The following is an 8739-nucleotide window of genomic DNA, read 5'->3' on the forward strand; positions in this document are numbered from 1 at the left end:
AACACCACAACAAATTCCTTGTGTGTGTTTAACTTGGCATTAAACTTTTTTCTGAAACGTCCTCCTCCTGGCGTTGCTTTAAGTGACTACACTGAATTTAATTTCTCTTTCTCTATTTTTCTACTCTGCTGCACCTTGTGATAGACGGAGGGCAGCAGGACTGAAAAAAGTATAAACACATATTTGGAAATATTGTATGTATTTATTTATTTGTGGTGAGTGGTGGGGTGGTGTACTAGCGCCCTCTAGTGGCCGGCCACCACTGGTGCACTATGAACCATCGTGAGACGTAAAAAGGGGTTCAAATGAAGCTGTCATGATGGGTGGAAGGTCCTGGCCCACATGAAGAATCACACAGAGACAAAGTAAAGGTAAGTTCTTTATTGTTGGTGTAAACCAGAATAGTGTGTTGCAGGATGGATCCTTGGTCCCTGGGGAATACTGGGGCTCCAGAGAGACTGCAACAGTCCAGAGATGAATGAGACGAGAGCTTAACACCGGAGAGCGGGGGCAGGCTGGCGAAGCCGAGGACATCAGGCTGTGCTTGGCAGTTCACAGAATGAGATTATCCCAGAAGACAGAGTGCAGGGAGGATAATTGGGACTAACCTCCCATCTATCCAGGATCTGTACCGGTCTAGGACCAGGAAAAACGGCCAGGTAGCATCTCTGCAGACCCCTCACACCCAGGACACAGTCTGTTGGAACTCCTCCCCTCTGGACGGATCTACAGAGCTCTGTACACTAAAACCTCCAACATAAAGACAGTTTCTTCCCCCAAGCTGCTGCTCTGATGAACTCTCATCACTCATAGTCTCAGAGTAATCAATCACTGTGCAATAATAATAATAACACTAATAACAATAATAATAATAATAACACAATCATATGCTGTGACAATACACCTTTCAATAATCATGCCTACCTCATACTGCTGCACCTTTCACTTTAAAAAAAAATGTATATATGTTAATAAGAGCTGTCATTTGTCTATTACCTATTTACAGTACAGTGAGCGAAAATAATCGAGTCAAATTCCCTGTCTTGTCTGACCTGACCTGGCCAAATAAACATGATTCTGATTCTGATTCTGAGAAGAAACCAAGAGACACACAAGAGCTTCAGGTAGGAAATATTCGTGCAGCAGGGAGTAGATGTTCCACCAGCCTCCCCGACGAGATGCTCAGCTCCAGGTGTGCAGCAGCCTGAGCAACTGGAGCTCTGCAGCAAAGATCCTCTCTGGGAACAGGAACTCACACACAGCAGAATCCTAACACAACCATCATGAGACACGAGGGGTTAAAATGAACCATCATGAGACGTAAAAGGTTTTGCAAATTGACTGCCATGAGAGTGTACTAGGACTGCCTACCAAAATACTGTATTCACATACTGCAGTACTGGCACTGATGTGAGTATTAGGTGTACTCTGTGCTTTCCTGTCCTGCCTAGCCACATCAACAGTCACAGTCCACCCTTATCCCACAACCGCCTTCCCAACCCACCACACTGCCGTCCCTCACCGGAGGAATTTTCTTTTCTTTTCTTTCTTTCTTTCTTTCTTTCTTTCTTTCTTTCTTTCTTTCTTTCTTTCTTTCTTTCTTTCTTTCTTTCTTTCTTTCTTTCTTTCTTTCTTTCTTTCTTTCTTTCTTTCTTTCTTTCTTTCTTTCTTTCTTTCTTTCTTTTCTTTTTTATTTAGCAATATAAGACAAATTGAACAAAAAATGAAAAAACATTGCAAGGAAAGGAAGAAGCCTGGTGGCTTATATAAAATCCTTTCCATATATGAATAAAAAACAAAACAAAAGCTACACAAGCTACAGGAATTCAATTCAATTCAATTCAATTCAATTCAATTCAATTCAATTCAATTCAATTCAATTCAATTCAATTTTATTTTATTTATATAGCGTCTATTACAACAGAAGTTGTCTCTAGGATCTTTCCAGAGACCAGAACATGACCCCCGAGCAATTATTACATAAACATAACATAAACAATGGCAGGTAAAAACTCCCCTAGTGAGAGGAATCTGACCTGGTAAGAGCAGAACCACTGAGCAATAAAATGTGTCTAAAAGAGTGTAATAAGAAAAACTTCACTCTAGTACTCTTTTCCTGGCTTTTTATTACAGTGTTTTTTTGCGCCGTGAAAAATGCTTCCTTTCCCCCCTTTCCTGTCAATCATTGCTCCGCTCCTCCTCCAAACCTCCTCCTCCTCCAGCCATACGCTCACAGCGGCGTCGGAGAGTTAAGCCGGGAGCGACAGGCGAAGCATGCACGGAAAAGCAGCAGGGCGAAGCAGACAGTCCACAGCAAACAATCATAAAAATAAAGGCATGCAAGCAGCACTGTCCCCTTATCTTAAGTCCAGTCAGTGGCCGCGGGTCTTCTTAGCAGTTGTCCTCCGGTGATTAGAACAAAAGAGGCTCTAAACCAGGGCTATTCAATTGGCGGCCCGCGGGCCACATGCGGCCCGCCAGGAGCTTTTATGTGGCCCCTGGTCATATTTCAAAAAAGGGGTTGTTTGTTGAAAAAAAAAAAAAAAAAAAAAAATTTTTTTTTTTTTTTTTTTTTTTTTTTTTTTAAATAATAGTGATGCACCTGCGCTGCGCTGTGCGTAATTTTGTTGGCCTGCTGCACACCGCTGGCTGACGAGCAGCCTTGAGACACATGCAGACAGACGGGCAGACAGATATGCCAGGAATGCGTTCACACAAGGTGCGATTTTTATTTGTAATGTGTGCAGAGAATGCATATAGCATTTAAGTTTAAGATGCTTGGTAGCCTTTTTTTAGTTGGTTAACGATGCATAGTGTTTGTACATGTTAATCTCTGTTGGAGATGTTTTTTACTTCAGATTTTTTGCCAGTGTTGCACAGTGTTAATGTTTGTCACATTATTATTAACCTCCGTTGTACAGAGGACTTGTTGACATAGGCTTCTAGGATTGGCCTGACATTTTTTTCATTTGAATAAGTGAGGACTTTGCATTTCAGATGGAACTTCTAAGCCTCCTATAATTTCATGTGATTGTTTTGTTTTGCTGATATTATGCACAGATGTTTCATTAATAAAGGAGCTTATGGTTAATATTTTGGTTCCTTATTTATAACATCAAACTGACTACTATGGACTGAAATGCTTGTGCTCAATGTTTAATATAATATTCAAATAAGGAAATCTTGGTGGAAAGTGGTGCTTTGTCATTATGGCGTGTTTTATTAAAAGTAGGTCAATATCAACTTCATTAAGTTTGCACAATGCATGGTTTCAAAATGAAATTGCATTTAAAATAATATTTCTTTATCTGAATATTATATTTAACATTCACAATGACTAAATCTGGAGACAATTAATACATAATTCATATGTAAACTAGATATATTCAAATGTATAATACAAATGTATTATATATAAATAAGTCTTCGTCTTTGAGTGCAAATTACATTTTGAAAACCCCCAAATTTTCAAATTGTGCGGCCCTCTACATACAGTCCTTTTGCAGATGTGGCCCCCGGCCGAATCTAATTGAATACCCCTGCTCTAAACAGCTCCGTGTTAAGCCTCATTTATGGTTCCGCGTTAAATCGACGCAGAGCCTACGCCGTAGGGTTCAGCGTCCGTGCGCGTCGCCGCGTAACCCTACCCCGTAGGCTCTGCGTCGGTGTAACGCGGAACCATAAATCAGCCTTTATGGTGCGCTGGAGAGGAGAGGAGACAGGGAGCTGGGTGGAGGGGGCGGTGATTTAGCGGATCGTTACGTAACGATCCGCCACCAAACCACATGCGCCGTTTTTGCATAGTTATGCGGAAAATCCCAGAAAGCACACAATACACTGAATGTTAAAAGTTTGTTGTTTTTTGGGTGTAATTGATGTCAAGACACCCAACAAAACACAAAAAATCAAGAAAAATTTGTTTTTCATGTCACAATCCCTTTAAGACCAGGAGACCCGAGTCCTCACTAAGACCATGGGGGTCTTAGTCTTGGCCCTGGTCCTGGTGTTATTCTTATCTAGGTCCCACAGAGTCTCCATCGTCATTATCTCACATGTCCAAACTGCTTTTCTCAGGAACATCGGACCTTTGAACAATCCTGTCCCAGATTGTTCAGAAACAAATCAATCATCAATAATGATTGACAGAAGCTGATCTCCACTCAGCAGGAACGTGGTCTCAGGGAGTAACTGTGATCAGATGCAGTTTTGTCACCATGGTAACCGTCTCCAGCTGCGTTTTTCCGGTAGGTCCTGCGCAGGTGTGGTCGGCCTCTGCAGGTGGAGTCACACCTGTTAATCTTCAACAAACTGGAGCTCCTATCGGAGCTGAGCACAGAGATTACATTTCCCATCAACCCCTCTGGTTGAATACAAACATTCATCTAGTGAACAGAAGGAAATTTCTCTAATTTAACTCTGTTCTGGTAGAAGTTTGATGTTATTTCACTGAATCTTTCCTCCGAGGTCCGACATCTAAATGTTGCTGTCAGACGGCCTCACACCTGGTCATCATGAAACACCTCACTCGTCACCTTGTACAGGTGTGGTGCCGCCGGCACATTTGTGACGTTTAATACCACAGATTTATGCATTTACAGAACCAAATTCATTTGTTCTAACCCTACCTTAAGGTTTAAACAACTTAATCTGAACTGTTTCTCAGCTGATTATTGTTGTATTCTTTACAACCAGCCAGTTGAACTAGTGACCAGTTATCTCTGCACTATAATTGATAATCTGCCCAAATTTGATGTGAACTGTAATACGCTTAGCAAAAAAGGTCAACAACGTCTCTTTTGTCTAAATTCCAGGTAGACAAAACCCTGATGAAAATGTTTTATAGTGCTTTTATTTAATCTGTTATTTCATTTTGTATCATTTGTTGGTACGGAAACTCCCTGGGGAGAATTGTGCGTGTTGCTTCTAAAGTTGCTGGGGTGAAGTTCAGCAGTCTGGACGAAATTTTTAATTCTCAGGTGCTTAAGAAAGCAAAATCCATTGGCAGGGATGATACTCACCCTCTTAACCAAGAATATAAGCTTCGCATAACTGTTCCGCCAGCGACAAAAAATAGATACAAATGTTCCTTTGCGCCTCTCTCCATTAAGGCTTTGAACGCTGCAGAGAAGAGGTGGTAATTGTGGCTCTGTGGTTTAGAACCTGGTCCATGCTGCCACTTGTGTTGTTGAAATGTATTTAAAATGATTTATGCTGATCGGTAGTCTCCCTTTTTTTTATTGTTTCTCCCTCCTTGTGTTCTGTGGACTATGAGCTTGGTGCATCCTGCTCGCATCATGTATGTTTTTATATCTGAACTTAGCTGTATGATGAATGTGTGCTGAATGTTTATATCTGCTGAAAACCTAAACACCCTTCATGGGACAAATTAATAAAGTGAAGTGAAATGAAGTGATTACTGCAGGACACATGACGACCACCAAAGTCCAAACTCACATCAGTGGCGTCAATTCAGTGGAAGCTAAGGTATGGCAAGGTTACGAGTCACAGAACTTAACTAGAGTATCAATCAACACGTCCAGCAAATACTCATCACAGAAGTCTGCTATGTAGCTGATCTGTGTGGTCAAGAAAATTGGAACTTTTTCAAATGCAGTCTCACTCACTGCAAAAACTCAAAATCTTACCAGAAATATTTGTCTTATTTCTAGTTAAAATGTCTAATTTTTAGTCAAAAAATCTGATTACACTTAAAACAAGTCATCACCAGAAAAATATTTGACAATTTGCACCTGTTTCAAGTAAATTTTCACTTGAAATAAGTAGAAAAATCTGCCAGTGGGACAAGATTTATCTTCTCATTACAAGCAAAAAAATATTTTTCCACTTGTTTTAAGTGAAAATCTATTTGAAACAGGTGAAAATGGTTGTTTTTGAGTCTTGTCTTAAATGTAATGAGATTTTTTTTTACTAAAAATTAGACATTTTAACTAGAAATAAGACAAATATTCTTGTTAAGATTTTGAGTTTTTGCAGTGTATAATAACTAGTGAAATCGATCATGTTGTTCTGATTTGCATTTGTAGTTATTCTATATGTATTTAGTAATAGAATAATCAATACAAATAGACACAGAGTAATTCCATAAATGTATTTAAAAAACAAACATTTACATTTTCCCTTGAAGCCAAGGTGTGGCGGCTGCCATACCTTGCCATACCCAATTGACGCCCCTGACTCACATCCATCACTGCTTTGACCACAGCCATCATGAACTGGGGAAGTTGGAGAATAAAAACAGTAAACCTGAACTTTACTGAACCTGCACCAGCAGATCCAGGCGTCGCTGTGTAGATGCTAATGATTCCAGGTGTGTGTGAGAGAGAACATAAACAAACGTGTGCATCTGTCTTAGAAACAGGTGTAGCGTACCTACGTATCTACGAGCTTAAGATCATTAATAATTGCCTTGTGTTGGGAGCCATGAAATAATGTAGCACCACCAAATTAAATGATTAATACTTGTCTTGTTAGGGCATGTCATGGAAAAATAACAATGTATTCTACATTTCGGACACATGGTAATACTTTATGATGCACTTTGATTCCAGACCTGGACTTTTGAATGAACTCACTGCCTGATTCTGGGAAATGCAATCATCTTATCTTATACTCTTTGTTTGTTGTTTAACTTTATCTGAATCCAGGAAGGAACCACTGGTCACCTGACCGTTGTAATTTCTTTATTGATTGTTTACAGACTTGATGACATTTGGCATTACATCACACCTATAGACTATTATGACATTCACTTGCACAATCTTTGTCTATAAAACACACCTACAGCTTGGAGCAAACCATTATTGTGCAATTATACTTTATTGTGATTGTTTGCTGATCCCTTGCAAGGTTTTCATTAAATGTCATAAAGACTATTTGGTTATTTTGTCAGTCTTTATTTTCAGATTTCCACCACAGGCATTATTGATATTATGGATTTTTGTTATAACATTTCGTCTCATTTTGGTCAACAAAATTGAAGACACATTTTAGTAGAGTTTTTATTTTATAATCTACATTTTAGTCTTGTTTTTATTCCTTTACGAATTGCATTATATATTTAATTATCGTTATCGTCACATGACCAGCATTTTCGTTGCGTCTTGTCTCGTTTTCCTCAGGTGATAAAAGTGAATTGACGACGATATTTAGTCATAATTTCCGTTGACAAAAGCAACTTTAACTGGAACAACAGGGTCATGCGGTCAAACTTCAACGGTAACATTTAGAAATCACAACAAGGAAAATGTTCACTCTAGATCAGGAACGTCAGTTCACACTTCAACAGACGTCATTCAGATCAAATCATAGCGAAAAAAAAAGCTTATCATTAAGCTTGTGAAAGAAAAACAAACATTTTGACGAGGATTGACCAAATAATTAGTCCCAGAATAGTGCATTCACAGGTTATAACTAAGTAATAATAAGTTGAAAGTATGTTTTCAACTGTTAAATGCAGTTAAAATCATTACTACTCCGGGTTCTGAAGATCAATTAAAATCATACTGTTTCAATCCTCCTAAAGACATCCTGGAAACAAAATGAACCCTCACCCATTTAAGCAAGGTGACAAACTTAGAGCAGCTGGCAGAAGATCTTTTTCAGCAGAGCATGTCTGCAACAAAGAATGTGGCCGACGTTTTACGGCTGTTTATTTACAGCCCTATATATCTGAGTTACCATGGCGACGCTACGTCTGGACAGAGACGTTCAATATTATAGTCTGTATAGAGGATCTTTGGTCTGGACTTTAGGGAGTCCTGCAATCGTTGTAACTCCTTCCTCTTGGTTCCATGCATCCTTTGTTTAGCAGACGGGGATCGTCACAGGCTGGTACTGGAAAACACAGAAGTCTCAACCTCTTGATCTTTAAAATGTTGATCAGGTTCCTCTACCGACCACTAGGGTCTAGATCCAACAATGAGTGTGTTTACATGGGAAGTTTAATTCCTCTTTAATTCAGAATTAAAATTAAATCCGATTTAAAATTAGTAAAAAATTACCATCTAAACACCTAATTCCGAATGAAAATGGCCATTCCGAATTAAACTTAATTCCGAAGTAAGTGGCTGGTTTATTCCAATTTTAAATCCAAATAGAATAATTCTGCGATCATGTATACACTCATTCCGCTTTAAATTAATTCCGGTCTTTCTGCGCTGCTCGTTCCCTCGCCCGTCTGTCTCCATGACGCTTATATTCCGCGCTGGGCTTGTTTTCAAACAAAGTTTCAAGATGGCAGCACGCAGTAAACGGTGGTCAAGAGCAGAGACCATTTATTTAATAAATAGCTTGGAGGACCTGGAAATAATTAAAAGAACAGATGGCAAGAAACATAAAAATTGTGAGCTTTTCAAAGTTGTAGCGGCTAAGTTTGTTTTTATTCCAGTAGACGTAACTTCTGCCACCCTATCCAATCAGAACCCTTCCCAACCCACAAACATTAAGTGGAATTGGATAAAGCCGACCACCAAACGTGTTTTCCATGTAAACCTCAATTCGGAATTACTATTTCCATGTAAACTCGAAAGAAAATAGTTGAATTCAGAGTTATTTCATTCGGAATAATTAATTCCGAATTAAAAAACATCATGTAACCGTGGCCAGTGAGTTTATCTCCATTGACCTCCATGTTAAATTCTCCAACTTCACAGCAGAAATAATTTAGAATCTGGTCTAAAACCGACGCTGTGATCATCTCTGATCATCTTTTCAACGCAA

The sequence above is a fragment of the Cololabis saira genome, chromosome 20 (genome assembly GCF_033807715.1).
Source record: "Cololabis saira isolate AMF1-May2022 chromosome 20, fColSai1.1, whole genome shotgun sequence".
Lineage (NCBI taxonomy): Eukaryota > Metazoa > Chordata > Actinopteri > Beloniformes > Belonidae > Cololabis > Cololabis saira.